This window comes from Neophocaena asiaeorientalis, unplaced genomic scaffold (assembly GCF_003031525.2).
Source record: "Neophocaena asiaeorientalis asiaeorientalis breed wild unplaced genomic scaffold, Neophocaena_asiaeorientalis_V1.1 scaffold147, whole genome shotgun sequence".
Classification (NCBI taxonomy): Eukaryota; Metazoa; Chordata; class Mammalia; order Artiodactyla; family Phocoenidae; genus Neophocaena; species Neophocaena asiaeorientalis.
In genome coordinates this window covers 8,430,256-8,436,543 of record NW_020173758.1, presented here as the reverse complement: position 1 = coordinate 8,436,543, position 6,288 = coordinate 8,430,256, and the positions used below count along the sequence as shown (strand labels likewise).

The 6,288-nt window shown below is 34.4% G+C and overlaps 1 protein-coding gene across 1 annotated transcript in view; it reads left to right on the top strand.

The window, feature by feature from the left end:
- Positions 1 to 6,288, top strand: part of COL11A1 (collagen type XI alpha 1 chain) — a 195,933-nt gene that overhangs the window by 1,545 nt on the left and 188,100 nt on the right. The window lies entirely within an intron of this gene.

Genomic DNA, 6,288 nt, shown 5'->3' with positions numbered 1-6,288 from the left:
AGGGGGCGTGGGGTGGGATGGGAGGAGAGAGGTAAGGAAAAGTTCCTACGTGGCACCACCAAATATTCAATGACCAGACCTGCTCGGGAGACTGCAGCCCTGTCAGTACCCAAGGAGGGAGAGCGACTTCACTCCTCCCCTCCGCCTCCTCCCTCCCCTTCCCCCGCCCTTTCCCGCAAAGGCATCTGGCTGGAGCGGTCCGTTAGGTGCTGTAGACACGGCTGGCGGGAGGACTCCTTTGGAGTTAAGGGAGCCCAAACAGCTTAGAGTAAAAAAGCAAGCTTTGTCAGGAGTGCGCAGAGAAGTGGAGGGGTAAGAAGGAGGGTGGCGATGATTGGCTGAGGGAGAAAGAAACTGTCAACCCCAAATGCGCAGGCTTTAGCGGAAACCTGAGTCTGACCCTGTGGGTGCCAAGATCTGAGTTCTCCCTAATGGGAGTTAGCGCTCCCGGAGGCCGAACTCTGCGAAACCAGGTCTGTATTTCTTCCCCACACTTTGTGATGTTCACCTTCCTGAGTAGCGGGCAGTGGTGGATTATTCCTCTGTGACTTTTCCTGAAGAATACAGTCAGAGCCTCATTAGGACTATATTTGAATTTTGAAGTAAGTTATGCTAATTACGTGGATTCATTCATTTCTACATTTTAAAAGATAAATAGTAGAGTCTTGAAAGTGGAATCCATCAAAAATTTGTATTTTACCTTTGGTACCTGGTCACCAGCTGGATTGGTCAGTTCTGTCAGCAGGTCTGCCCTCTGCTGGTTTTATTATTTGGAATTCAAGCAACTGTGTTAGTAAATGAGGCCTGTTAAAATCCTTCTAAGGATATACAGTGATGCTGAAAAGGGACACTCGATTAAGGAAGAACAGATATGCTGTTTCTTTTTGAGCTTTTTCAGCTATTTCTTTTGTTCAAACGTAGGAAAAAGTATCATAGTGGCAGCTATTTTTTTTTTTTAATATGTAAACTAAGACTTTCTTCAATGAAGACAGATGCACTATAAACTCAAGAGACGTTATCATAGGCATTCAGGGGTTATTTCACTGAAGATGTTTCATTTCCACACTGGGACTCCCTTAAAGCTCTAAGGAGATCAGAAAGATCAAATTTCTACACTTGTGATGCATAACTTTTTCATTTAAATGTAGCTGCATACCTAAAACCCTTTTAAACAAACATCTCAGTACCACATCAAATGGTGGAAAAAGAACCTTCTCTATTATTATAAAGCCATCTAATGTGAGAAAGAGCAAACTTTAAGGATAATATGTTGTTTCTGTTTGTCATTTTTGAAGAAATGTCTCGAAAGTTATATGGTTATTTGGATCTTCATATTGTAAGATTTGGTATTTGTTTCACCAAGTTACTAGGTGCTTATTGCTTAGTGGGAAGCTACACATTTTAAACCTACTCTTGTAGTCATTCTTTGGCCCTTAATGAACTTCAAAAAGGAAATAGTATATTATATATTAATGCTTAAAAAGGAAACACTAGCCTGAATCATCTCACAAGGGGAAAATTAACTCAATGTCTAGCTCTCATACTAGCCTTCAGATTTGCAATTGATGTAACAATGAATAAGTTCCTAAATAAGGTATTATGTACTAGCATTATACTATAATTTATTGATTTCACTGAGGCACACTGGTGTGATTTGGTTGCTAAACCAAAAGATAATTTAAAACAGCCTATTTTCATCTAAAATTTGTATTTCTTGGATTAAAAACACTAAAGCCTTAAAAAGTTCTGAGTCATAATAAATTGGATTCTAAAAATGTGTAGTTAGGATCCTGAAACATCTAATCTTACAGAGAAAAGTTCTTGGAGTGAATGAATTAAAAGAAAATTTATGAACAAACACAGAGTTATATTATTTTACCTGGCAAATCCAAACTCTGTAACTTGGTAATCTTTAGCTTACTTATTTAAAATTTTAGTATTTATTATGATTTAGCATAAAAGAGTAAGCATTATTTTTTATAATATATTTATTTGCATTAACTTCAATTTCATGATTCATATATTTGCTTATGGTTAATATAAATGTTTTATCTCATGAATTTATTAATTTCATTTTCAATTAATTCATTACTTATTATAGGTAGAACCTGAGATTTACCTGGAATTTATAGTGACTATAGCCTGTGATTGTGTTAAGATAGAGAGTTTTAAATAGATGGTTTTAAGTGGTTTTTAAAGGAGTTAAGCTAAATTGAGTTCGAAGGGAAAAAAATATCTAATTGAATCATTTTTCACTAATTAAGATGGTATTCAACCTTTGGTGGTTGAGCCAGTACTGTGCCTTGCAAAAAGTTGATTAATTTTATGAAGAACTTTCAAAGCTTGTCAGCAATTGGTAGTGAGCCCTGCTGGAGTGTTTTGAGTGCCTGGGATCAGCAGGTGAAATGGTGCTGGCTTCCAGAGTATGTGCTAATCCAACTTTGCAAAGAGATCAAGTTTGTCCCTGTGATTACTTAATCAGAAATCAGTTAAAAGATCAGATATGCTTCTGATGACAAATGCAATGTCTTCTATGATTATTAATATTGCCTTTCCATTTGTTTTTTAAATCAAAATGGACAAAGCCTGTAATAAACAATAAAGAAAAATAGGTATCTTATGAGAAGCATCTTCCTGAATCTTTTATACAGATAACCTTAGTTTAGGTGACACATATATATTCAGTTAATTATAGACACTTTCACAAAATTGTCTATTAGTTTTGAAATTAATTTTATCAATATATTAATATGACAATTCACTTTATAATTAATACTTAACTAGAATCTACTTTATAAAAATCACTCTCTAAGAGGCACTCTTAGAGTTTTAAATAAAGTTACGAAGTTGAAAAACAAGAAATGTATATACCTAGATAGTACGATTGCTTATGATTTATTTAATTAATTTTTAGCTTCTGTATTTGCCTCAATTTGTGACTAAAATTGAAGGAGCACATTATTCAAGTTATCACTAAAATATAGCAAGGCAAATATGAGCCTCTTTTCATATTTGTGGATAGGATTTCTTACAAAAAACCTAAATAGTCACCTTTCTTTTCTAAAATTTTTCTTCTTTTCTGAGACAAATTTCTCTTCACTCTGGTTAATTTATAGAAGTACTACCTATGTAATGATAATGAATGGACTTGAATCAAGCATGGGTGAGAGTGTATAATAAAAAGCTGAATCTTTTCAAAGGAAGAAAAGGTGTTTAGATTTTTTAAAGAGAATGCTTGAGATAGAAATTCTTATAAAAATTGCATATCTATACTACCTTCTCACTTTACTAACGAGGAAACTAAGGCACAGAAAATTTATTAGCCGAGTCCTCGTTCTCAAAAAAATATATTCTTATAATAGTCATGGTTTTTCTAATGAGTAAGGTGAAGATTTGCAATAGTGATAAAAATATCTTTAAATAACAGTAGTCTGAGACAATGGAATAAACAATTATTACTTAATGTATACGTATTTATAGAATATGGAATGACCAAATATTACTTAAATGTACATGCTGGAGTTTAAATTAGTGAAAAGATAGATTAAGTGAAAATGACTGATTTAAAGAAAAACAGGAAATTATAGAAAGCATTTAAAAATTCCTCAAAGTCCCAAGTTTAGAGATAGGTAATTTGTAATGTTAATATACCTAATTATATGATTCTATAAGATTATCTGTATCAAAGTATAAAGCACAACACTTTGTAAAATATTTTTTGTATACATATCTTGCTGAATTAAGAACATAGTTTCTTATCCTCTCTAAAGTTATTAATGGAGGACCCAGTACAGCTTTGAATTTTCAAGAAGCTAAGAAAATTATATATTTATTTCAAATAAGGCAAATAGTGTCAAATTTCTATGCTTTTCATGTTAATTTTAGATTGATTGAGTGATATATATTATATATAATAGTCTGGCTTTTATTAATAAGTCAGACAATAAATTAATTTTTACTTGATATGGGTTATTTGTTTAATAGATAATTTTTTCCAAACAAGTGGTCAACTTTGGTAAAAAATAAGAGAGCACTTAGTAGTGCAAATTCTAATTCAAATTTTTCTTTTGGATTGTCAAAGTGTCTGAAATCACATAAATACCTTTTACTTCAGGGATAAATGGACAGTTAATTTGTAGGGAAGTACTCCCTCTTAATGGGCTACTATGATATGCTGTGCTGGCAACCACTATGGTAGAGCTAGTATTTCAACCAAATGAAGTTTTTTTCCTCTCTTTTGGGAAATGCAGTATATGTCCTTAGGGTCCTGAAGAAGAAACTATGGAAGTTAATATTTATACTCATGGCTAACTCTAACAATTTATATAAGTATAGGGTTTTATAAATATCAAGCCAGTCCTATCATTTTATATAATTATTAGTGATGATATTTAAGTATTTGAAAGCCAGAATCATATTGTATCCTAAATACACTTTCCTTTCCCATCTACCTTTGGAGAAATAATTAAGTGCAGTTGGTCTGTGATCATTAGGAATTCAGGGCAATTGCAGAGTGGGAGCTGAGGGCTGATTTGCATTTCTGCTTTTACTCCTCCATTTCCTTCATTTAATAGTGGGGAAATGTGGCCTGAGCTGGGTGTGGTGAGAGGGAACCAAACTTTTTTTGTCTGTTGAAGTTTTGTTCCTTAGCAAAGAAGAAAGAGAGGTATGCACAGGTGCTATAAAAAGTTGCAGCGCTCCCTAAGTCATCTCACTGAAGAGTCCATTTTAAATTCAGTTTTCAGGTATACTAAAAGTATACTATAAAAAATTTCCTAAATTTGGACTTTTTCTACTCATTTCTTTTGCAATTTAATTCAGAAACTAAGGGGTTTTGTTTTTCATTTAATTGCCTTCTATATTCTAATGCATCTAATATATTTATTTCTCCTTTCAAAACCCTAATATGATTTTATTTTTATAGATAATCTTGTTTTTTTTTTTTCTACTTTCAGTAGTGTCAGAACTCAACATGAATAATACTATCTGGTAGAGAAGATGAAAGTCAATTTTAAAGTGATTTAGTGAGTAGTATCTATCAGTTGCAGTCTTTGGCTTACTACTGACTTGGCTAGTGGTTCTTTAGACATTGGCTGATCACCAGACCTACTGTTATCTGGTAAAATAAACTCTTTGCTTGCTGCGCATGGAATTAGAGACAGTGCTATTAATTTAGGAGAAAGAACTCAGAGAAAAGAAAGGTTATCATATTTCAGAGTAAGAGACCAGCTTAAATACGACTTGACAATTGAGAACTAAAACAAACCTGTGTAAAAGTGCTTTAGCACAATCAACTTTTGCAATTCCCTCAAACCTTCTTTTTTTTCCTTAAAAAGCATTTCTTTCTTATTTTAACCAAATTTAATTGCTCTTGAATGGCCCTGTACTGTACAGGCAAATGAAGGTCCCTATTCATAGAACTTGAGCGCATAGGGTGTCAGTGGAAGCTTCCTTCCTCTGTCTGACTGGTAAACTCACATCCGGGCTTAAACGAGCGAACCTTAGATGGTATGAGGTGGTTGGTTTTCCTTCCTCAGATTTTCACAAAAAACTTCCCGAAAGGATGCCTGCCAGAAAGAGCAGTAGCTGCAATTCCTGACAAAACTAATGAGAAGCTCTAGCGCACTTTCCTACTTTGTGCTCTTGGATAGCTCTGCAGAGAAAGAGCCATAAATATTAGAGTGGTGTTTGCCCTTAATTCTCTTTTTAGACTAATTGTGGAGGACAACCTACTACTTGCTGTCACTCTTTGAACGCTGATGAATCTTCAAAATACTTCACTGGTTTTGAAGACAAAAGTGTTGTCCAAATGGCCTAGCGTGGTGTAGAGTGCCCTTCAGGATGTGGCCCTTGTGTATGTCCAGGCTCAGGATCAGCCTTTTTCCATCTGCTGCCACCCCACTCCCATTCACCCTGCACTTGTTGAGCCATGTTGAACCTCTTGCCCATATTCTCCCCTATCTTTGAACACACTATTCTTTGTACCTAGAATGCATGTTTCCTTCTCATCCATCTCACAGATGCCTTCTCATACTTCAAGATTTAGCTCAAGCTTCATACTCCAGGCAGATATAATAACAAGCTCTCACACTGAATGCATGCCCATTATGTACCGGGTCCTGTTGTAAGCACTTTTTGTATAAAATATCATTTCATTCTGACAATTGTCCTGGAAGTAAGCTAATACTAAAATCTCCATTTTACCCGTAAGGAAATTGAAAAACAGAGAAGTTAATTATCTTTTTTTTTTTTTTTTTTTTTTTTTGGGGGGGTGGGGGCTTCTCCTGG